This window comes from Nycticebus coucang, chromosome X, assembly GCF_027406575.1.
Source record: "Nycticebus coucang isolate mNycCou1 chromosome X, mNycCou1.pri, whole genome shotgun sequence".
Classification (NCBI taxonomy): domain Eukaryota; kingdom Metazoa; phylum Chordata; class Mammalia; order Primates; family Lorisidae; genus Nycticebus; species Nycticebus coucang.
The window spans coordinates 174,178,062-174,204,825 of record NC_069804.1 but is presented as its reverse complement, the minus strand read 5'-3'; the positions used below and the strand labels follow the sequence as shown (position 1 = coordinate 174,204,825).

General features: G+C 36.9%; 1 pseudogene; it reads left to right on the top strand.

The window, feature by feature from the left end:
* LOC128577091 (polyadenylate-binding protein 1-like) overlaps positions 1–26,232 on the top strand; it is a 111,367-nt pseudogene extending 85,135 nt beyond the window's left edge.
* The last annotated feature ends 532 nt before the right edge of the window (positions 26,233–26,764 follow it).

Sequence of the window (26,764 nt, the reverse complement as noted above, 5' to 3'; positions counted from 1 at the left end):
TTTGTGGATCCTCCTCCTGTGTGTTTTCTTCTTGATTACTACCTTCCATTTTTTTTCTCCCCTCCCTTCCTCCTTCTCCTTAAGTTTCCTTGTCCTTCTATCTGGGTGTTGTAGTGGTCTTTCAGTTCTGAGATGAAAGGAAGAGAAGATTATAAGAAGGGAGTAATGAGTAAGAAATGAAAGAAAAGATAAAAAAGAATAAAAGGAAAAGAAGATACATATAATACAATAACAAAGAAATTTTAAAAGGAGGGAAGATAGACAGAAAGAGACATTTGGTAATAATAATGGCATTCCACAGGGTGCTGTGACCTACACCCACAATCCTAGCACTCTGAAGGACTTGGTAGGGAAAATCCCCTGGGATCAGATGCTATCCTGATCAAGAGTGAGACCCTGCCACTACCCATATGGAAAAGAAAAAATAAAAGATGCAAAAAATCAAATTATGGGGGGAGGAGACAAGATGGCTGACTGAAGCCAGCTTTCCACAGAGGCTCCCCTCCAGTAGGAGAGTTAAAGGACAAAAATCCAGCAAGTAACCTGGTGGATTTGAGCCGCACTAAGAGAGAAGGTTGAAGAATGCACGTCAACCCCGCTGAGGTGAGCTGCGACTACAAGGCTACAAACAAAAGGTACAAAATCCATCACCAAGCAGATGGGAGTCCACTCCCCCATGAGAATGGCTCAGAGTGCCCCACAAACAATCGGGCAGAGTTCAAAGGTCCTCCCACTACACTCCACGGGAGAGACCCTCTAAAAACTGGACCTACCTCCCCTACTAGGGTGCCACGGTGTCCTCCTGCCATGCATAAAACTGTATAAACTTTATATAGTCTCCACCTAGAATTCTGAGCTCCTAGTACTCCCCTTCACTCACACTGAGGTCTGGAGGCCAGTCCCAGTTGGCAGAGAGGGGACCACACAGGAGTGGCAGTTCCCTGAGGCACAGTGCGACAGCCGTCTTTTGGTGACAATACGGCCAGGCATAAAACTGTGTAAAGCTGGGCGGCGCCTGTGGCTCAGTGAGCAGGGCGCCAGCCCCATATACTGAGGGTGGCGGGTTCATACCCGGCCCCGGCCAAACTGCAACAAAAAAATAGCCGGGCGTTGTGGCGGGCGCCTGTGGTCCCAGCTACTCGGGAGGCTGAGGCAGGAGAATGGCCTAAGCCCAGGAGTTGGAGGTTGCTGTGAGCTGTGTGACGCCACGGCACTCTACCGAGGGCAATAAAGTGAAACTCTGTCTCTACAAAAAATATATATATAAAAAAAAAAAAAAAAGTGTAAAGCTGTGTGTGTACTCTGCCTGCAACCCCAGGCTCCCAGTACTCCCCGCACTCCCGTCTGCTCTCGCTCCAAGGTCTGGAGGCCTGTCCCCCAGGGGTCCAGACTCTAGGGCCATTGCTTGAGGAGTGTAGAGAGTGCTGGGCTGCAGCCGGTTGGTGCAGACTCTGGGGTATGGGAGTGGAGAGAGGACGGTTGGCCACAAGGGAGCTACACCAGAGCAGCGGTTGCCTGAGCCATAAAACAGCAGCCCTCTTTTGCTAGCAATATGGCTCACTACTGAATATTCTGAAGCCACACCCCCTGTCTCCCTGGGCAACCAGAGACTCTGAATACAGGATTTGCCTGAGGCTACTCCAACTTGCAAACCGGGGAAACTCCCAGGGCGGGGCTGACCCAGAGGTCCACTTTACTAAACCTAAGATGCACCTGGTCCTCAGGGGAGCGTCAGCCTATAGAAAATACAAGAGCAAAGACAAGCTGATTTGGAACTCAATTCAGCTTCTCTTCTGCAGGGAAACCACAGAGTTGTTCTGTTCTGTTCTGTAAGTAACATTAATCAGGGCGAGACTGGACCTGAGTGAAAACCCCCCAACCTTCATCAAGTGTCCGAGCTTGTCAGGCCTCACCTCCTCCTGCTAGAGAGAGGCAGAGCGCAGCGGCCTGGCAGACTTCCTTGTGATTCAGGCAGGTGCAAAATCCTGGAGTACCGATTCACTACAGGCAACTGGGTCAGCCAAATGCAGGGCTATCAGTGACTGGGTGTGACAGTGGTGCAAGGTGGGGAAGGAGGCAGCAACCTTCCCAGACTGATCTATTGGCTGGGTGGCTCCTCCTGACTCCATGCAGCACTGGAGCAAGCCACATCAGAGTAGTCACCAGACCCCTGTGATCCAGTTCCCAGAGACCTCTTAAACGCTCTCACCTGAGACAGGTGCAGACTGAGATAATTGATTTGGATATTTTGAACTGAACCAATCGCCTGAGGACAAATCAGGTGTTGCCCTGTGTGCACTGTGGTAGGAAAGTTTGATTTTCTTTTCCAATTGTTTGCCGGTGGGGGGCGGGGTGACTTAATTGCTGATATTTCTCCACAGCTGAGACTTCAATCCAGAGTATCTGTTTCACTAGAGTGGAAAAGAAACCAGCTGAAAACAAGACAGAACCACTTAGCCCCACCACACCAGATGGGGCCCCAGTTTCTCAGGCCACAACACTGTACAGGCCCTCGACAAAGCCCCAGGGAAAAAATATCAAAGGGAGTAAAACAACCATGGGGCAGAATCAACAGAAAAACTCTGGTAACATGAATAACCAGAATAGATCAACACCCCCAAGGAAAGATATGGCAGATGTAATTGAAGATCCCATTCATAAACAGCTGGCTGACATGTCAGAAATCTAATTCCGAATTTGGATTGCAGACAAGATTAACAAAGTGGAATTAGGAATTCAAGGAGAAATTCAAAAGTCGTCTCAAGAATTTAATGAATTTAAAGACAAAACCACCAAAGACTTAGACACACTGAAGCAAGAATTTGCAGCCCTCAAAGATATGAAAAATTCAGTAGAATCCCTCAGCAACAGAATGGAGCAAGCAGAAGAAAGGATTTCTGACATTGAAGATAAAGCCTTTGAACGCTCCCAAACTCTCAAAGAGGAAGAGAAATGGACAGCAAAAACGGATCACTCTCTGAGAGCTCTGGGATAATTCGAAGAAGGCAAATATCCGAATCATTGGAGTTCCAGAAAAAGATGAAGTAGCCTTGCTGGGCACAGAGGCCCTTCTGCATGAAATTATGAAAGCGAATTTTCCAGACATGCCTATAGAATCTGAAATTCAGATAGCGGACAGCTTCAGAACTCCAGCACGACTCAACCCCAATAAGACATCCCCCAGGCATATCATAATTAACTTCACTAAAGTTAATATGAAGGAGAAAATCCTCAAAGCTGCCAAGAGAAAGAATACCATTACCTTCAAAGGGAAGAATATTAGAATGACTGCAGATCTCTCTGCTGAAACTTTTCAAGCCAGAAGAGGGTGGTCACCAAATTTTAATCCTAAAGCAAAATAACTTTAAACCCCAGATCTTGTATCCAGCTAAACTGAGTTTCATTTATGATGGAGAAATTAAACACCTTAATGACATTCAGATGCTGAAGAAATTTGCCATAACAAAACCAGCTCTTCAGGATATTCTCAGACCTATCCTCCATAATGACTAACCCAATCCTAAACCACAAAAGTAAACTCATTCAGAAACTTAGGATCAAAATCCAATTTCCACACTGGCAAAAGGATTAAAAATGCCCACTGGACTTTTGAAAAACTCGATACCCAAAACTTCACCAGACTTATCAATATTCTCCATTAATGTGAACCGCTTAAACTGTCCTCTAAAGAGGCATAGGTTAGATGACTGGATACAAAAACTCAGGCCAGATATCTGTTGCATACAAGAGTCACATCTTAACTTAAAAGACAAATACAGACTCAGGGTGAAAGGATGTCATCCATATTTCAGGCAAATGGTTATCAGAAAAAAGCAGGTGTTGCAATTTTATTTGCAGATACAATAGGCTTTAAACCAATAAAAGTAAGGAAGGACAAGAATGGTCACTTCATATTTGTTAAGAGTAATACTCACTATGATGAGATCTCAATTATTAATATCTTTGCAGCCAACCAGAATGCACCTCAATTTATAAGAGAAACTCTAACAGACATGAGCAACTTGATTTCCTCCAGCTTCATAATAGTCAGAGATTTCAACACTCCTTTCGCAGCAACAAGAAGCTGAGCAAAGAAATATTAGATTTAAACCTAACCATCCAACATTTGGATTTAGCAGACATCTACAGAACATTTCATCCCAACAAAACTGAGTACACATACTTCTCATCAGCCCATGGAACTTACTCCAAACTCAATCACATCTTAGGTGACAAGTCTAACGTCAGTAAATTTAAAGGAATAGAAATTGTTCTATGCATCTTCTTGGACCACCATGGAATAAAACTTGAGCTGAGTAACAACAGGAATCTGCAGACTCATACAAAAACATGGAAGTTAAATAACCTTATGCTGAATGATAGCTGGGTCAGAGATGAGATTAAGAAAGAAACTGCCAACTTTTTGGAAAAAAACAACAATGAAGACATGAACTATCAGAACCTCTGGGACACCGCAAAGGCAGTTCTAAAAGAGAAATTTATAGCACTGCAAGCCTTCCTCAAGAGAACGGAAAGAGAGGAAGTTAACAACTTAATGGGACATCTCAAGCAACTGGAAAGGAAGAACAATCCAACACCAAACCCAGTAGAAGAAAAGAAATAACCAAATTTAGAGCAGAATTAAATGAAATTGAAAACAAAAGAATAATACAACAGATCAATAAATCAAAAAGCTAGTTTTTGGAAAAGGTCAATAATATAGATAAACCTTTGGCCAACCTAATCAGGAAAAAAAGAGTAAAATCTCTAATCTCATCAATCAGAAACAACAAAGATGAAATAACAACAGACTCTCATTGTAATGGAAGTTTTAGCCATCACAATTAGGGAAGAAAAGGCGATCAAGGGTATACATATATGGTCAGAAGAGATCAAACTTTCGCTCTTTGCAGATGATATGATAGTATGTCTTGAATGTTTATTGCAGCCCAAATCATAATTGCTAAGTCATGGAAAAAGCCCAAGTGCCTGTCGATCCATGAATGGATTAACAAATTGTGATATATGTACACCATGGAATATTATGCGGCCTTAAAGAAAGATGGAGACTTGACCTCTTTCATGTTTACATGGATGGAGCTGGAACATATACTTCTTAGTAAAGTATCTCAAGAATGGAAGAAAAAGTACCCAATGTACTCAGCCCTACTATGAAACTAATTTATTGTTTTCACATGAAAGCTATAACCCAGTTACAACCTAAGAATAGGGGGAAGGGGGAAAGGTGGGGGGGAGGTGGGTAGAGGGAAGCAGATTGGTGGGATTACACCAGTGGTGCATCTTACAAGGGTATATGTGAAACTTGGTAAATGGTCTGTGAAGCTAGTGAATGATACCCCATGATTATATCAATGTACACAGCTATGATTTAATAAAAAAATGAAAGAAAAAATAACATTATGTTTAAATTTAAGAAGAATTTTCTTGAAAAAAAATTAAATTATTTTTGTGACGTGGTGGGGTCTGAAAATGCAGTCTTGGGGGAGGCCAAAGCAGGAGAGCCAGTGTATTCCATGGGTGGAAGACTCTGAGAGTGAAGCCAATGCCCTGGTATCCCAGCCTAGGCTTCAGAGCAAGATTCTGTCTCAGAAATAGAAAACAGAATGAAATAGAAGAAAACAGACCAGGAAATAAAAGAAAAACACACGAATAAACCCCAAAACAAACAAACAAAAAAGAGAGAAGAAACACAAAAATGAACACAAAAATCTTGTTGTTAAGGGTATTTATGAGGGAAATATGGGAAAATTAGAAAAATAGCTAAAATAGAGTGGAAAAAAAGAGGAGAGAAAAGAGAAAAATGAGAAGAAAAGGGAAAAAAAGAAGAAAAATGGCAGGAAAACTCATTAAAAAATAGTATCCTTACTGTTAAAAACAGACAACCAGAATGAAACAAACCTAAAACCAACAAATAATACAAAAAGATAAAGAAATGAAAAAAAGTATATAATGCAATTTATTGCCTGGGCACCAGTTGGTGCTCCAGGGTTAGGAATCAAAAAAGTTAAAAAAAAAAAAAAAACTACTACTTCCTCTTTTTTGTGTGTGGGGGGAGTTACTGGCCAGTGCCATGGAGACTGGATGTTGTTTTCCTTCTTTGTTTGATTTCAATCTGGGCATGATTGCTTCATTAACACTGACCCTCTGCTGGGGTGGGGGATCCAAAAGACCAAAGGTTACAGGCTTTATGAAGGACTCATCTTTACACTCCCAAACAGTGCCCTGAGGCCACAAATGAGTCCATGCCAGGAGTGGGATCAGCCTAACTCCTCTGTATCTCTGTGGGATTGAGACCAAGTGTGGTAGCCCCAGCCCACGCCTAGTCACAGAATCAAAGCCAGGTGCCCTGGGAACCCATCAGCTGTCTCCCAAACAGGGCCCCCATAAGTGCCCTCCTAAAGACTGTGTCCCTCTCTTCACAGTTTCTTCCCTACAGATCTCCAACACCAGTCAGGGCCCCAGTTGCTCTGCCACCTGCTGAGCAGGCAAAGGACCCAAACTTACCTGCCCCAGAACTTCTGGAGTGTGCTCCCTAGCTCAGGCTTGTCCAGAAGACCTGCTGGGGCACAGTTACTGGTAGTTTCAACCCTTTTCCCTCTCCTGTAGGGATAGAACCTCCCAGAAATCTCTGACCTTATGGGATGCCATGTAGTGGGTAGGGTAACTCTCTTAGGGGTTTAATCCCTTACGGATTCCACCGCTAGTCTTCCTCCCTGGGAAAAGATAATCCCTGGCACCTGCTTTCTGCACCAGCCTTCCACCCACCCACCTCCTTTTCTCCTAGAGTTCCTGTTACGTCACTGTGCAATTGCAATGCTATTTCTTGGCAGACAGTCCAGTTAGAAGTGGCTAGAGACCCTCTACCCAGATCCCACTCTGAGGTGCTGATGACAATATGTCACTAGTCTGATATCTTGCCGCAAGTCCTCTCACTTAAAAGGTCCTTAAAAGGACCCCTGGAGAAAAGTTTTGACTTCTTTCTTTCTAATTATTTGGAACTTGCTCTTATTTATTTATTTTACTTTGATATGTAAGTATGTGAATAATAATAACTTGAAAGATTATCTAATTGAACGATAACAAATGTTGATGACAGTGTGGAGAAAAGGAAACTCTTGAACACAATTGGTGGGAATGTAAATTGACATAGTCTGGAGGTTTCTAAAGAAATTAAAAATAGGGCTTCTCAAGAATGGAAAAGCAAGCATCTCATATTCAGTACTGATCTGGAAATAGCAGATCAACAACTACAGAACCAAACATGAGAAAAATACAATTAAATCCAAAAAGAGGGGAAGGGGATGGGTACCATCTCTTGGGTACAAGGTAGAGTGTACCTCACACTTCCTGGGGTAAAAGACTTCATCTCAGACTTTGGACTTTACCATACAAATGCAAATAATGTAACCTAGTTCTATGTACCCTCATATTAACCCCCCAAAACAAAATAGAACTATCATAAAAAATAAAAAATTAATAACTTGAATGTATTTTACAGGGGTGTCCTTCCTTTTTTTTTATTCTTCATCACATAGGAGAAATAATAATTGTATTAGGCCACGTGTTAAATACACAAACACTAAAAGAAAGCTTATTAGGAAAAGAAAAGGTCCATGCATCTTTTTTGTGATATACAGCACCACAGATAAGCAAAAAAGGTCCTCACTATATCATCATGAAGCCGATAGGATGCAGGTTGGGCATTCTTGGTTTAGAGCTTTCAAAGTTTAAATCTTTCTTATCATTATCACCGTTGAAAAAACTTGCCTAATTCACAAGGCTAGGAAACTAGTCATTTTAATTTTAAAGATGTAAAAAACTGAGGTTTGGAGGTGATGAAACATTTTTTTCCAAAGCCAATTAGATAGAGAGTCATGGGTCATCAAGAATTTCCAAGTGATCTTCATCATAGCCCAGTGCTCTATTTTGGTTCTACTACTGTGGTCTACTGTGTAAATGTTATAATTTATTACAGATAGGACTTCAGAAATCCTTAAAGATTTTCATGATTTTCTGGGAAGTTTTAGGGTATAAAAGAGAAACCAGAGGAACAGATGGCAATAAATTAAATATAGCAACATATTTTAATATGACATAAGTAATCTAGACTTCAAATATATATTTGTGGAAGCATAGATGTTAATGAGATCTAGATATAGTTATATGCATATGTAATATGCGTAACTGTTTTATAAATATATCAAAGGAACACCTTGATAAAAGCATCCATATATCCCTACTGAAAGTACATTCATTCACAAAATTGAAATATACATTGAGGTTTAGATTTATAACTTTGATAGAAACAGTCCTGCTACTGTTGAGAGCAGTTTTAATTGTCTTTAAAATGTAGTATACAATGTATAGTAAAATATGTCAGCTGAAGGAAGCTAGCATGCAAAACCAAAACACAAAATAATTATCATGTAAATCAGAATCGCTTTAGACTTTGGGATATACACGCAGAAGATGCTGATTTGGGGGATTAATTGGAATTTAGTTTGAAAGACACAGTGAGAGATCCTAAAAACTGCCTTGAGTTCACTCCTTCCCTATACACAGCTTTTTAGCTTTGGTTGGTTCTCCAGTTTCATGTTATTTCCAGGCTCAATATGTAAGGCAGGTGAGTTTCCAGTGTTGGAATGGATCAAGATTTGATTGATTATGATACTTTATTTAAAGTGTTAAAAGCAATAGAGGTTTTTTTCCTAATGCTTCACTTAAAAAAGGGTGAAGTAAGAGACACATAATCAACAATCAAAGTTGATTACTACTACCCATAAATTTGCTTTAAAGAAGTTGCCTGTTTCACGTTAAAGAGCTTCCACACTATATATATAGCCTACCTTTTTATTCCCACCACATATCACTCTGTACTTCTACATTATGCTCTGGTCAAACTCAAATATGTTTTTGTTTTTTCTCAAAATATAGAAAAACTCCTCCATGGACAAGAGTTTAATTATATCCTTTAGTCATATCACTTATGTAGAGACCTATATGGCTTTCTACTTCTTCTTCCTTCTCAGATTAACATAACTCAGGTGATCAAGGGTCCAGACAACAGAGTCAGACTAAATGGAGGTTAACTTGTAGCTTTCTCATATCTTTTCTGTGTAACTTTAGATATGTTAAAAATTTCTCTCATCATTGATTCTTTCTTTTTTTTTACTTACTTGTGATGAACATGGATCAACAATGAGGCAGAAAATAGAAGATATTAATAGAGCAGAAAGTTACTATGCTGAGGTATGTTTTCTTCCAGTTTTTAAGGCACCGATCACTAAATTTTTTTTCCGTTTTCTTTTTTGCCTGGACTGTATTTGAACCCAGCACCTCTGGCATATGGGGCTGACACCCTACTCCTTTGAGCAACAGGCGCTGCCCATGATTGATTCTTTCACGGATAAAATATAGTAATGTAGTATGTACCTCACAGTTAGAAGTAAATAATGTATGTATAGCATGTGGTATTAGGTTGTTAAGAAATAAATATACATATTTAAATGTGTAAATTTATGCATATATTTATATGTGTGTATGTATGTAAATATATATGTGTGTGTGTATTCCACAGAGTCAACTTCCATGATGGCTTATTGAAGCTAGTTCAGGGTTTATGCAAAAGCACTATGGTACTGACTCCTTTTAAGTTTTATTTAAGAGAAATCAAATCATAATTATGGCAATTTCTTGGGACTGCCTTAACAAAGTACCAAAAATTGGTTGACTTACACTACAGAAATTTATTGTCTTACAGTTCTGGGGTCTAGCAGTCCAAATTTGAAGTGTCAGAAGGGTTTCTTCCTTCTGAAGAGTATTAGGAAAGGATAAGTTCTAGACTTCTCCCCTTGGCTTGCAGATGGTCATCTTCTCCCTGTGTCTTCATCATAGTCTTCCTTCCATACATACATATATATATCTGTCCAAATATTTCACCTTTATAAGAAGACTATTGTATTAGAGCCAACCTTGGGAACTCGTTTTAACTAGACTGCATCTGAAAACATCCTATTTCTAAAAACATTTACATTAACAGTTACAGTAGTATCATAACATCCTTTGGAGGGACAGGAGACAACCAATAACAAGAGTTAGGTAGTGAAATAAGCCAGGTACATAAGGACAAATGTGGTGTATTTTCACTTATATGTAGGAGCTATAAAAAGTTTATCCCATGAAAGTAGAGAGTAGAATTTTAGTTATCAGAGACTGGGAAGGGTGTGTGTGTGTGCGAAGTGGGAGAAGGAAGAGGTTGAGAGAGATTGGTTAATGGGCACAGAGTTAAATAGAAAAAATAAATCCAAATGTTTGATGTATTGCATATTTCAAAATACCTAGAATAAAAGATTCAAAATATTTCCAACACTTAGAAGTGATAAGTACTCAGGATGATGGATACCTGGAATACCCTGACTTGATCATTATACATTCTTCATGCAACAAAATGCCACATGTACCCCATAAATACACTCTAATATTGTGTATCAATAAAAATATGAATAAAAAATGATCTCAGGTAAGGTGGCCCAAACCTAGCATACTGGGAGGCTGAGGCAGGTGGATCTCTTGAGCTCAGGAGTTTGGTACCAGCCTGAGCAAGAGCAAACTCTCTCTAAAAACAGCAGAGCATTACAGGCAAGAGACTGTAATCCCAGCTACTTGGGAGGCTGAGGCAAGAGGATCACTTGAGACCAGAAGTTTGAGGTTGCTGTGAGATATGATGCCATGGCAATCTACCAAGAGTGACAAAGTGAGACTCTGACTCTAAATAAATAAATAAATACACAAATAAATAAAGAACTAAGTTAGTGAAAATGGGGCTGGAGGCAACAAAGAACACTGATGTCCAGTGTGATAGCTCTGAAGTCAAAATTCAGAAAGTATCAATTCCAGCTTGAATACTTGCTGCCCATGCTGAATAGAGATAGCTGAAAAATCATAGTTTGTGAAACTTATTTTACATCTCCTAACTTATTTCTTATATTTGAAAGAGTTTAGAAGGTGCTGAAAGTATGCCCATGTTAAATTTAACTATCCTTTTGCAATTACATACAATTAGCCTTAATATATACACTTTGAGAATCAGAAATTTATCTAGAAAATACAAGGCTTTAGTTTGAGGCTAAACTTTCATTTGGTATGGTTCAAATTTTATTTTTCTCTCATAATAATAATAATAATACACAGAGTTTATAATTGCTTTTAGTCAACTATCTCATTGACCTAAATAAAAAGATAGACATATACTTGTTCTGGAAAAGAGTCTTATTGGGAAGCTACTTGTGAGTTTTTTGTATCAACATATTTAGTAAGACATTCCGAAATATATTTTATTTTAGTTGAGTCACAGTGTTAATATTTCCTCTTATTACTGGATGTGGTATATCAGTCTATAATATTAATTAGGATTTAGGACACATCCCCACTGTATACAGAATGTTTTGAAGGACATTGGATACCAAAGCCCTGGATTGTTTACATGTAGACACACTCTGATAGAGATAATTTTAATTATTATCTGTTTAAACTTGGTTGTCAACCCAACTTAAATTCCCAGGTTATGTCACCAGTTAGGTGAAAGTGGTGAGTTTTCTAGTGCTAAAATTTAGAATATTTGGCTTCTCATCTTCCTTCTTTCTCTGTCACATTGTTCAGCTCCACCTTATCATCTGCTATTCTACTCCTTGCCCTCAAAGTGTATATCTCATAAATTTGGAATAAAAACAGAATGGAATTAAGCAAAAATTGACTCATTTTTCCCTTGCAGGGTCACATGTTTAAATTTAATGTCTTGGTTGTTAAAAAGAAAAATAATGCCTTTTTACATAATTAATGCAAGCGCAGTCCTCTGTGCTTTGGTTTCATCTATTTCCTTTTTAACAAATGTCAGCATCTTGGCTGAGTATCTGAGGACCTGGGTCATAATTCTCAATGTTTGATTGCTTCATTATCTATAGTCTCCTAGCCTCAGATCAGATATACACGATAAATTAGCCCCATGTTATCTCCCTCTTGTAGCAAGCCCCCAAAACTATAGGAATGTTGGTCTTACCTGCTCCTTGACCTAGGATCTTCCTATGTATTCAAACCCATAAGTCATATTACTCAACCGTTCTTCAGTGTAAATTTTGTCCTATTCTACTTTTCTCTTTTATTAATAAATAGAAGCTAAAAGTAGGTATGGGTAAGAATGAAAACCAATATTGCAATAAATGAAAATGCCTAAGAGTGTCTGGACCATATAGGAGCAATTAGTAGCCCTTTACTGAACATATATTTTACAAAATATTCACTATTAACAAAACATTATGAAGGACATAGAGAGGCATAAATTATAGTCCTTTCCTTCAAAGAGCAACAGACTAGAAATGGTGTCTATGAGGCATAAATAAGGATAATATAATGCAGAACACAAATAGTATTATAGTTAATATAAAAACAATGTTCTGTATAAAGGTAGATGGAATAATTCATTTTATGAATATATAGAAATGTCTTTTATGGTGTGATATTTGAATTTTAAGGAAAAAAGGTAATTTCTTCAATCATTTGTGCTTTTATAACAAAATCTCTGAGACTGGGTGATTTATTAAAACAAAAAAAAATTCAGAAATTTATTTCTCAGTTCTGGAAACTAAAAAGTCCAAGAACAAGGTGCCAGCAGATTCAGTGCCTATTCAAGGATGTTCTCTGATTCCAAAATGGCATCTTGTTGCTCCATCCTTACATGGTGGAAATCAACAAGGCAAAGAGATCTGGCTAATTTCCTCTAGTCTTTTTTTTTTTTTTTAGAGGCTGTGTCTAACTTTATCACACATGATAGAGTGCTATGGCATTACAGCTCACAGCAACCCCCAGCTCTTGGGCTTAGGTGATTCTCTTGCCTCAGCCTCTCGCGTAGCTGGGACTACAGGCGCTGGCCACAACACCCTGTTGTTTTTTTGTTGCAGTTTGGCTGGGGCCGGATTTGAACCCTCCACACTCGGTATATGGGGCTGGCGCCCTACTCACTGAGCACAGGCACCGCACTTCCTCCAGTCTTTTTATAATAGCATTGTCCCATTCGTAAGGGTGGAACACTCATTAGCTAATCTCCTTCCAAAGGCCGCAGCTCCTAATATTATTCTATTGACGATTAAGTTTCCCCATGAATTTTGGAAGGCACAATGACAGGAATGTCAAGTGAGGAAATATATTTGAAATAATTTGGTATTAAAAATCCTCCTTACTTCACTTATTAAATTTGTAATTATATGTATTATCTTTTTTTTGTCTCTATAATGGATTACCAATTCTATGAATAACTGTATTTGTCTTGTTATTCCAGCATGCAGTGCAATATTTAATTTGATGGATGTGCTTAATAAGTATTTTTAATAAAATATGAAGATAGGGACTTAAAATAGCTCTATAGATATTATATGGTTAGTATTAATGTAGTATGATCACCTTTGACCATTTTCCTATTTGTGACCATAAAATCAGTTGGAAAGTTTAAGCCTTTTTGCAAATAAATCTCAAGATCTTGGCTCAATTAGTGTTACTCCACCTATATATTAATTATTTCTTCTAAAATTAAGATTTGCAGCCAAAATTTGGGTGTTTCCACAAATTTAGAGAAATAAAAGTTTAGTCCTTGCAAAATCCTTTGCTACACCAGGCTATTTGATGTTTGAACTCTGTAACATATGATTATATTGGGATTAAATTCAACTAAGATTGATCCAATTAAGAGAAATCCTGATGCTAAACTGAATTAATGTTTAGAATAAATAAATATTAGGAATGGAAAAGTAGTTAAATCTATTATAATTGAGAAACTGAAGATCAGAGAGGGAGAGGATTTGACCAATCCTGACGTCTTAATAGCAAAGGCAGGGCTAAACTGTATGATTGTAGTCCAATCCTCATTTCAGAACATCTTGTTGAATTTTCCAACATGCATCAAACTAAGCTAGACTGTTTAATGTGCTGTGACTGGTTTTCCTCACAGGATATAGTTTGAAAGGTATGAGTTAGAAAATCATATTCAGAGAACATCCCAACCATAACCTTCAGGATCTTTCCTAAATTTAAATACCATTTCTCCATATCATTGATTCAATTGATGATGATTCAAACAGTATCAATTATTAAGGGTGTTCCACTGGCAATAAATAGCTTTCTTCATGAACTGGCATGCTAGGGAATGTCATAAAACAATGATCTAACATAAAAATTTTATTAACCAGAAAAATAGTGACAAACTCTAGTGTGGTGGCTATTTATTGCCTAATACTACCCTCCTGGAGTGCCAAAGGCTTCTGAGTCTCCTGAAGAATATAGCTAAAATTAGGCATATTTTCCTTGAAAACTAATACCAAAGAAGTAAATAATTTTAAAAGCAAAATTAAAAACAAGTCAACAAGGAAGAAATCAATATAAAAACATCACTATGTGGAAAAGAGTGATATAGATGGCATTGTCATCATTATTATCTATCGAAAATTCACCATGTACCGTACACCATTTAAATACCTTTTTTTATATCCATATAATTTAAACTTCACACTGGTGCTATGATGTAGATAAATATATATATATATATATATATTTTTTTTTTTTTTTGCAGTTTTTTGGCCAGGGCTGGGCTTGAACCCACCATTTCGGGCATATGGGGCCGGCGCACTGCCCTATGATGTAAATATTTTATATCAATTTTTAAAATGAGAAAACCAAGACACTCACAGGTTAAGTGAATTCCTTAAGTTCATACAGCTAATAAATGATAAAGCTCTTATTTAACCCAGGCTTTTGCATAACACATTACTATATTGGGATAAAATTCAAGTAAGATAGATCCAGTTTGGTGAAAACCTTGAATACTGAATGAAGGTTTGGAGTATAAAAATATAAAGAGTCTTTGCACATTCTTGTAGTGGATACTTACATGGAAAGATTATAATTAATGTGACAAGTAAATACCAGGTAGAATGACCAGAGCCATGGAGCAGAAAGAACTGGCGTGAAGAGGGCTAAGGCTAAGGAAATGGCAAGAGCAACAGAGAGGATGGTATGAGTTCCAATACACAGACTATAAATAATTGCCAGGACCAAGGGATTAGTGTAGGGTAGAAAGGACAAAATTGAGAGAAAAGCCAAAGATAACTCATAAGTTCAATAATCACTAACGAGAATGGCAAGCTGGATAAGGAAGCATCTTGGATGGAAAGTGAGAATGGGTGATAAATATTTTTGAACTGTTCAATTGACTGTGAACCACATATCACGAGATAGCAATGTTTGCTACCAATATTTTGACCTGAGAAGGCCTGCTCCAATGTTTTGAAGCCTTATCATTTTAAAGTAAAAATCAAAACAAAGTCTTTTCCTCGAGGCAGTGAAGGATTGTGTCTACATACTATTCTAGAAAATATTTCCCCTGGGTCAGCTGGCTCGGCTAGGTATTCACAACTACGTATCATTCACAGGGTGGTTCAGGAAGTGTGCTGCCAAATTTTACTTCACACCAAATTACCTCCTCACCAAAATGTTGGCTTTTTCAATATTTAAAGGGCTTCCATTATTCAGTAAACTTTTTTATTATGTCTGCTGTATATCATGTGGCTGGGGCAAGCCATGGCAAGACCAAACACACATAAAGGCTTATAGATGATACAGAAGAGATCAGGCATGATGCTTCCCAGAGAAATCAAAGGGAACAGATACAGAGAACAAAGAATACTGTAAAGATGCAATTGTATGACCAAATAGCAGATTATAACGAATAGTAACGAATAGTAATGAATTACCTGATATAAAGTTGTAGAAAAAGGCCAAATGAGTATGTATGCCCAGAACACTAAGATAGTGGGAAAAATTGAACCATTTAGGGGAAGTTAGAACAGGGGGAAGCGATGGGAGTTCACAGTATCCTTTGCCAAAATCTCAACAAGCAGCTATAAATCCTACCGCCCAGTTCAAGGACCTCACCAGTAGTCCCTCCCACAATACCCGTGTGGTGTCTCACCTGAAAACACTCACCCTTCAACTATCTGCCATGCAAACCAAGCACTCTTCAGCTCTCTTCTAAGTGTTAGTACCCTGCATTCCTGCACAGTGTGTGTGTGTGTTTCCTTTCAAAGATCATGTATTCTCCTTTGTGGAAGATATGCACAAGCCTCCACTGACACGATGTGGATATTACCAATATGCTTGGCTCTGCCAGATTTAAAGTAAAGCATACAACCTTAGATATTATAGGGCACTACTGTAAGAAGAGTAAATAGGAGGCTCTCAGCAACTGACCTGGATTTGTAAGACTGAACTAATTCATACTATCCTACAACTTTCCCCATAAAAGGAAAGAGAAAGAGTATAATGGGAATATATATAGAACAGGTCTAAAAGTCGTCCAGAATTTCTTGCCAGTCTCACTGCTGAATGTATCTTTCTGGCTAAGTCAGTAAGTAAAGACTGGAGGAGATGCCTCTTGTTCAATGTGTGAGGATAGCAAGCTAAGTCTTCAAGGAACACACAAACATTATCAAGAAAATATAGCACCACAAGAGAAACAAAACAAAGCTCAGTGGATACTCCCCCAAAATGGACATTTATGAACTGCCTGGAAAACAATTAAAAATAATCTTAAAGAAGCTCGATGGGATGAAAAAAAGACTCAAGCAGTCATGCTGGAGCTAATAAATACAATAATTTAACTGAAAAATTCAATAGAAATCTTCAACAACAGGCTTGAGCAAGTAAAAACAATGACTCAGTTAACTTGAAAATATCTCCTTTGAAATTATTCAATCAGGAACAGAAAGAAAAAGGTAAAAGAAAAAGAGTGAACAAAGCCGACAGAAGTTATGGGATGCCATTAAGCAAACCACATACAAATTATGGGATTCTCAGAAGGAATAGTGAAAAAGAAAGGTGAAAAACTAGCTTTAAAAATAATTACATTCTGTGCAATAGATCACTAAAGCTTATTCTTCCTGTTACAATGTAACTTTGGGTTCGCTCTACCCTCTATTTCTATCAGTTCAACTTTTTTAGATTCCATATAAAAGTGAGATCATGTATTATTTATCTTCATGTGCATGGCTTATTTCACTTACTGTAATTTGGCTATAATAAAAAATAATGCATATGGTAGAGTACTACTCAGCCATAAAAGGGTATATCAATGACTTTTACAGTTATTTGGGGGAATTAGAGACCATTGTTCTAAGTGGAGTATCTCAAGAATGGAAGGGCAAACACCATATAAACTCTCTAATAAACTGGAACTTACTAATAGGCACATGAGTGAACAGAAGGATGTAAAAGTCGTAGGAAGTCAAGTTGGGGGAGGAGTTAGTCAAAAGCCCACCTACTGAATACAATGAACTTTACTTGGGTGATGAGCACATTAAAAGGACTGACTCAGGCCATGTATCAAAAACATTTGTGCCCCCTTAATATTTTGAATTAAAAAATTGTAAAAGGGAAAATGTTAATGTATTTTATATTTCAAAATTTAAAGCAATATATATTTGAAATGTTTCTCCAATAAAAAATAGTATGTAAGGTGATAAATGTGTTAATTAGCCTGAATTAATCATGCTACTGTATATCAAAACATCACATTCTGTCCCATAGATATATGCACTTACTATTTGTTAATTAAAAAAATATTTTAAAAAGTTAAATTACCAGCCTGAGCAAGTGCAAAACCCTGTCTCTAGTGAAAATAGAAAAACAAGCCAGGCATTATGGCAGGTACCTGTAGTCCCAGCCACTTGGGAGACTGAGGCAAAAGGACCTCTTGATCCCAAGAGTTTGAGGTTGCTGTGAGCTGACACCAGAGCACACTTACTCAGAGTGCTTTTGTCTCAAAAAAAAAAAAGTTAAATTAATTTTTATAAAAAAAGACTGTGAACTTCCAAAATATGGGAAGGGAAATTAACATAAACTTCTATTATTGCAAAAGAATTTTGACACAATTGAACTTAATGACCTCTTCAATAAGAAACATTAGGAACAAACTGTGAAGAGTCAATGAAAGCAACAAGAAAAATATAACTCATAAAAAAATCAATAGACTCTTCATAAGATTATCAACAGATTTCTCATAGAAACCTATCTATTCATAAGAATATGATGACATTCACAAATTACTGGGGAAAAAACAATAAACAAATAATGATTTACCCTACAAAGCTGTCATTCAGAACTGCAGATGTGATAAAGAATTTACGAGAAAAAAAAATTGAAAGAGTTTTTCACCACTAGAGCTACTTTATAAGAAAAGCTAAAGAAAGTTCTTCAAACTGAAATATTAAGTTGTTTTTAACAATGATAAAACATGAAAGTATAAAGTTTAAATGCAAGGTAAATATAAAGTAATATTCAAAATACTTTCATACCAATTAGCATGGTAGAAAGTAATTTTTTTTTTTACAAATGAGAAATAAAATTCTATAGTAAATTATATTAAAAATGGTTTGATTGTATTCCAATTTGAAAATTGAAATAAAAAATATGATTAAGGAAAGGAGAGATGGTGGACTACAGATATCTCCTTACTAGCCACTAGCAGTGTGAAAGGGAAAGAGGCCTTCAGCCACCTCTGGTTGGGGGAACCTACCCAGAAACATTACTAAAGGGGTGCACTGAAGCAGTAGGATACTCCAAAAGCCTACATGGAGGCCTAGAGTTGAGAAAGATCAGCACAGAATACAACTGCCTGGGTACAGGCAGAGGCCAGCTATCTGGCCCTTCCATGAAGGACTGGAGATATGAAGGGGCTGTCCTATAGTTTTTTTTTGTGCGTGTGTGTGGGGGGGAGGAACTGGGATGCTCGCTGGAGCTTCCTTGGAAGGTCTTTTGTTAGTGAATAGCACACCAGTGGCCAGAATTGAATACTGGATGGGATAGAATTCCCATTGGCTTGGCTACTAGAAATCTGACACCAATGGGGGAAGATTGCCTGGGAGGAACAGTATGCACATAGTGAACAGCTGGTTCTGGAGTGCCTTCTGAGCTCAGCCAACCATCATTAGGGTGAGTTGAACAGCCCTTGAACCCCAGGAAAGACTTTTTGTCAGGGGCACCATTTGAAAGGTCAGAATGTGCCTCCTAAGAAGTCTGGCAAGAGCTTCAGAATCCAAATTCTGCCAGGACTAAATACTGGTGAGGCAACCAGACCCTGACTGAGGGAAGAGAAGTCAAGAAGAATGCACCATGTCTCCTTGGCAGCTATACAGTGGTCTCCATCTCCATAGTGCCACATGGTGTTCAGAAAAAAAAAAAAAAAGAAAGAAAGAAAAAATATGTGTATATAGTGTCCATAAAGTTTGTGTGTAATTTACTATGTTAAATTATTTTAAATTGCACATGGCCTTTATGGACACCCTGTCTTCTTTTTTTGTTTATTGCCTCAATTTTTTCCTTAGTTTTTTTGTTTGTTTGTTTGTTTTGTTGTTGTTTTTTCCCACTTTTTTTTTTTATTGTTGGGGATTCATTGAGGGTACAATAAGCCAGGTTACATTGTTATTTTGGTTGGTTGGTTGTTTTTTGTTGTTGCTCTTGATTTTTCTTATTTTCTTTTTGTTTAGATTGGTTGTATTTTTATGTTGTTATTTTTACATTCTTCAACAGCAAGGACTCCTTCATTATTCTTACAGTTTTTCAGCACTTTTTTCCCTTTTTATTTTTGTCTTGTTTTCTTCCTTTTGGTAGAAAGTTTTCTACTTTCTCATCTTTTGCACATAAGTTTCTCATACAATTAAGGTATATGTGTTTACTTTTTATTTTATATAATTATATTTGTAATTATCTTGATTTTTATTATGTATTTATTCTTTTATCTCAGGACTGGGGGTCATGGCATTAGTTTAGCTTGAGATCATGTGTCGGTCTGGCTCAAAGAGGCCATGAGCTTATAGTCTAGGGTGGCCTTCTAGCTTTAGCCTTTGGAAAGATGTACTGGTAGGTCTCCACTGTGACATACAGGTGATTTTTTTTTTTTTATTTGGCAGTGGTTGTGTCTTGCATTTGCCCAGGCTGGCCAGGAGCTCCTGTCTTTGAGGGACACATACAGTCTTCCCCCTCCCCCAATACTGGAATTGTGGATGTGGACCAAAGTGCTCTCCCAAACACCATCATTTCTCCTGTGTCTCTTTCTTTCTGGCCTTTGTTTCTACTATTCTTTAATTCTTTCCTTTCACCCCTATCGTTTCTTTAATATTTTTCTTTCCCTTCTCCCTTCTTGCTCTTTACCTTGTTCTTCCTATTGGCCTTATACACAAAAGCCACTTCAGCACCTAAGCTCAGAAACAAGGTAATTTCAGTTGAAGGAAATAGTGAGAGAATAAAGTAGGGGAAAGAAGTGAACAAGAAGAAAACACACATAAGGAAGAGCCAAAAGAAAAATTCTAGAAACATGAAAAACCAGAAAATTACAGACCCTCCCCACCAAGGAATCACAAAGGACTCCACTTATAAAGAAATAATTGAAAGGGGAAAAAGGGAATATAAAAAAATGGATGGCAAAAAAATAGTAAAGGGAATTGCCCCCCTAAATGGAAAATAACAAAAACAATATTTAAAAACAGAACCCAAAATGGATGAAAGATATGAATAACGTAGAAAGGATATAGCAGAACTTAAGGAATTGAAGATATCAATCAGAGAACTTAAAGATGCAATAGAAAGTATCAGTAACAGATTAGACCATGGAGATGAAAGAATCTCATGGTGAAAGGATAAAACTTTGGAGATAACACAGGCAGTTAAAGTAGCAGAAAAGTAGAGAGAGAAAGCAGAGCACTCACTCAGAGAATTTTGAGACTTCTTAAAGAATTCAAACATAAAAACTGTAGGTATGCCAGAAAGGGAAGAAAAATGTCCCAAAGGAATGGAAACCCTACTGAGGATATCATCAATGAAAATTTCCCACATTTCACTAAAGATTCCGAAACACTCCTTTTAAAGAGTCATTGAAACCTGGGTGATCTCAACAGAAACAGAACATCTCCAAGACACATTGTCATGAACTTGTCCAAAATCAAAATTAAAGAGAAAACTCTATAAGCAGCCTGGTGTAAGGTCCAATTGACCAAGAGGGGAAGCTCCAACAGGGTGACAGTGAACTTTTCAGGTGGAACTTTCCAAGTCACCTGAGAATGGTCATGTACATTTAACCTTCTTAAACAAAACAGTTTTCTGACCAGAATTCTGTATCCTGCAAACTGAGCTTCAAAACTGATGGAAAAGTCAACTCCTTTACTGATACGTAAACATCAAGGAAATATGCCACAACAAGACAAGAATTACAGGAAATACTTACTCTTATTGTCCACATTGAACATCACAATGGACAACTAGCAAAGTAAAATCCCAGAAACTAAGGGTCAAGACATACCTCACACAATGTCACAAAGGATCAGAAATAAGCAATGGATGGTTACAAAACAAGATGAATAGTACTCCACCATGCTTAAAAATTCTCTCAATAAATGTAAATGGTTTGAATTCCCCACTGAAGAGGCACAGGTAGGCTGACAGGATAAAAAGGTACAAGTCATTTCAATGTAAGAGCAAGGGGAAGAGTTGGAAAACAATATTTCAGGCAAATGGAAATTAGAAGAAAGGAGGGGTAGCAATCTTATTTTCAGCTACAAGTGTATTTGATGCAACTAAAGTTATGAAAGACAAAGATGGCAACTTCATACTAGTCATGAGAACAATAAAACAAGAGGACATTTCAATTCTAAATATTTATGCACCTGACTTAAATGATCCCAGATTTATGAAACAGATTTTAATTGGTATCAGCAATATTATATAACACCATACTAGCTGGGGACTTTGACACCCCTCTGACAGAACTGGACAGATCATCTAAGCAGAAACTAAACAAAGTTACAAGGGATTTAAATGTGACCCTAGAACAACAAGGCTTAATAAACATATACAGAACACACCATCCCAAAGCTAAGAAATATATGTTCTTCTCAACAGCCCATGGACCATACTCTAAAATATATCATATCCTAGGACACAAATCACCCTCAACAAAATTGAAAGGATTAGAATAATATCTTATATCTTTTCAGACCACAAGGCAATAAAGGAAGAACTCAACTCCAACAAAAATTTTCATCCCCACACAAAGCATGGAAATTAAATAACCTTATACTGATGACAGTTGGGTTAAGCAAGTGAAAAAGGAGGAAATTATTAAATTCCTCCAACTTAACAACAGTGAAGCTACAAGCTACCAAAACTTGTAGGGTATTGCAAAAGTAGTCCTAAGAGGGAAATTTATCCCATTAGATGCCTACATCTGAAAAACAGAAAGAGATCACATCAACAACCTAATTAATCATCTTGAGAAAATGGAAAAGGAAGAACAATATGATCCTAAATCTAGCAGAAGAAAAGACAACCAATATATATATTTTATTTTATTATTTTAAATCATAGCTGTGTACATTAATGTGATTATGGGGCACCATATACTGGTTTGATAGACCATTTGACATATTTTCATCACACTGGTTAACATAGCCTTCCTGGCATTTTCTTAGTTATTGTGTTAACACATTTATATTCTACATTTACTAAGTTTCACATGTACCCTTGTTAAATCAGAAATAAATGAAACCAAAAATAAAAGAATCATTTAGAAAATCAATGAACAAAAAGTTGTTTCTTTGAAAAGATAAATAAATTAGATAAACCTTTGCCCCAGATTAACTATAAAGAGGAAAGCAAAATCTCTACTGACCTCAATCAGAAATGAAAAAGGGTAAATAACAGATACGCTATGGATACAAGAGATTATTTCCAAATATTACAAGAAACTCTATGCCCAGGAATTTGAAAATGTGGAGTAACTGGGCCAATACCTGGAACCAAACAACCTCCATAGACTTAACTAGGAAGAAATAGATAACTTGAACAGACCAATATCAAATACTGAGATTGAAAAAAAAAGAAAAAAAAGGTTCCAACAAAAAATGGTCATGACCATGGCTTTAAATCATCATTCTACCAATCCTTCAAAGAAGAGCTTGTACACATACTTCAGAAACTATTCCAAACATTGAGAAGGAAATAACCTTCCCCAACATGTTCTTCAAAGCAAACATCACCCAGACACCAAATCCAGGAGAGGGCCCTACTAAACAAGAGAGCTACAGAACAATTTCACTAATGAATATAGATGCAAAAATACTCAATAAAATTTTAGCCAATAGATTACAGATACACACAAAAAATTATACAGAGCACTCAAATTAAACAACAAAAAAGAGCAAACAATCCCATCATTCACTGGACAAGTGACATGAGGAGAGCCTTCTCTGAGGATAATAGACAATTGGCTAACAAACATGAAAAAATGCTCATCATCTGTAATCATTCAAGGAGTACAAATCAAGACCACCCTAAGATATCACCTAACCCCAGTGAGAACAGCCTACATCACAAAGTCCTAAAAATACAGATGCTAGTGTTGATGTGGAGAATGGGAAGCACTTTTACTCTGTTGATTGGACTGTAAACTAATACATCCTCTTTGGAAAGAAGTATGGAGAATCCTCAAAGAACTCAAATTAGACCTCCTGTTTGGTCCTGCAATCCCATCACTAGGCATCTACCCAGAAGAAAAAAAAACAAAACAAAACTCATTTTATCATAAGGATATTTAGACTAAAATGTTTATCACAGCTCAATTTATAATTGCCAGAATGTGGAAGCATCCCAAGTTCCCATCAACCCATAAATGGATTAATAAACTGTGGTATATGCATACCATGGAATAATACTCAGCCATAGAAAGATGGTGACATCTTTTGTATTAACCTGATAGAGTTGAAACACATTCTTCTTAATAAAGTATCACAAGAATGGAAAAACAAATATCCCATGTACTTAGTACTTATATGAAGCCAATAGACAATCTAATACACACCCGCATAAGAGACACACTCATTTCAATTCAAGTTTGGGGGAGAGGAAGTAGAGAGGCAAAGAGGAGAGGAGGGAAAGAGATTTGTGTGCTCCCACTTAATAGGCACAATGTAAATGGCACTCCCTTGGGGTGCAGGACACAACTATAAAAGGGATTCTACCTGATAAGTGCAAACATTGTAACCTAGTGGTTTGTATCCTCACATTAACCTGAAATAAAAAGAATAAAAAAATTATCTTAGTTAACAAAATTCTGGGTGTAACTGTAACACACTAATTCTCAGAATTATTAAATAAAAATCAAAAGTAAAAAAAATACTTTTATACTGGAGGGTGTGTAAATCACTTTTACCTCAAATATAAAATATAAAATGCAAAAGTACTTAAAATGATTATATATTTCAATATTTTAATACTCAATATAAAAAGATGTTAATTATAAATCCATAACATAATGTGTTCAGAGCGTACACTTAAAAATGTGTAGATTTGTATGCTATTGAAATTAAATTGTCATCAAATTATACTATTATAAGGTGTTTATGTAAGCCTCATGATCATCACAAAGAAAAAACTGTTGTAGATACACAAAATATGAAGGAAAAGAAATAAAAACAGCATTACAATAGCCCCCATGGAAAACAGTATGGAGATTTCTCAAAATCTAAAAATTGAATTTTAATATGACCCAGCATTCCTATTAATGAGTATTTATTCAAAGGAAGGAAAATCAGTATATCAAATCTATACCTGCATTAATTTATTTACTGAATCACTATTCATAATAGTGAAGATATGAAGTCAACCTAAATATCTAACAATGGATGAATGGGTAAAGAAAATGTGGTACATATCCTCATTGGAATACTATTTGACCATATAAAAAAATTAAACCATGTTTTTGCAGCAATATAGATAGAACTGGAAGTCATTAAGTTAGGTGGAAAAATCCAGACAGAGAGAAACAAATATCACATTTTCTCGCTCACATGTGGGAACTAAAAAATATTTTCTCAGAGAGTACAATAATAGATACCAGAGGCTGTAAGGACCAAGGAGACAAAGTGTAGTTGGTCAATGTGTGAAAACACGGAGTTAGACAGAAGAACCGAAGCATGGCCACCATGAATTTTTATGTTATTAAGGGCAATCCAGTTCACATCATGTGGTCTCAGCATGATCCATCACCTCACAAAAATGGAGTAGGCAACATATTCATTAAAAATTTGTACAGATCTACTGATAATAAACCACTGTATGATTCATTTTCTGCTTTTGTTAACATCCTTTCATGTAAGGTGGTTTGTGATGAAAATGGATCCAAAGGCTATGGATTTGTACACTTTGAACCACAGGAAGCAGCTCAAAGAGCTATTGAGCAAATGAATGGGATGTTTCTAAATGATCTAAAAGTATCTGTTGGATGATTCAAGTCTCCTAAAGAAAGAAAAGCAGAACTCAGAGCTAGGGCAAAAGTTCACAAATGTTTGCATCAAGAATTTTGGAGAAGACATAGATGATGAGCACCTTAAGGATCTCTTTGGAATGTTTGGCCCTGCCTCAAATGTGAAAGTTATGACTGATGAAAGCAAAAATCCAAAAGATTTGGATTTGTAAGCTTTGAGAGGCATAAAGATGCACAGAAAGCTGTGGATGAGATGAATGGAGAAGAGCTCTATGGAAACAAATAAATGTTGGTTGAATTCAGAAAAAAAAGTAGAATGGCAGACAGAACTTAAGTGCAAATTTGAACATATGAAACAAGATGGGATCACCAGGTATCAGGGTGTTAACCTTTACGTGCAAAATGTTTATGATGGTATTGATGATGAATGTCTCTGGGAAGAGTTTTCTCCATATGGTACAATCACTAGTGCAAAGGTGATGATGAAGGGTGGTCGCAGCAAAAGGTTTGGGTTTGTATGTTACTCCTCCCCAGAAGAAGCCTCTAAAGCAGTTACAGAAATGAATGGTAGAATTGTGGCCACCAAACCATTGTATGTAGCTTTAGTACAGCACAAAGAAGAGCAACGGCAAATGTTGGGTGAATGGCTGTTTCCTCTTATTCAAGCCATGCACCCTACTCTTGCTGATAAAATCACTGGCATACTGCTGGAGATTGATAATTCAGAGCTTTATATGCTTGAGGGTCCAGAGTCTCTCCATTCTAAGGTTGATGAAGCAGTAGCTGTCCTACAAGCCCACCAAGCTAAAGAGGCTGCCCAGAAAGCATTTAACAGTGCCACGGTTATTCCAACTATTTAAAATTGATCATGGACCAGGAAAAGAAATGCATGCTTCACTGAAGAAAAGGATCTAAACATAAAAAACTTAAATATTATGGAAAAACATTGCAAAATATAAAATAAATTAAACAAGGAAAGGGAACTTTGAACCTTATGTACTGAGCAAATACCAGGTGTAGCACACATAATGCTAACCCTAGATTACTTATTAATTTAAAAATAACACGCCCCCCCCCAATTTAGTAAAATATTTAAAAATAATGTTTTATAGACTCTGGGAAAATGAATTTTCATCAAAGTACGAAAATTTAAAGCATTCCTTTAATTTTGTAATTCTCTACTATGGAATACCTCAGAATGTTAATTCTGTTTTAAGTAACAGAATTAATAACTAAGCAAGGAAATGTAATTTGGATTATAATATTCTTGCTTTAATAAAAATTTCTAAACAATGAAAAATATTATTGAAATAAATGAAACATATCAAAACCATAGGATACAGAAAAAGGAGTATTAAGAGGAAAGATTATTATAATACTTTAAATAAAAAA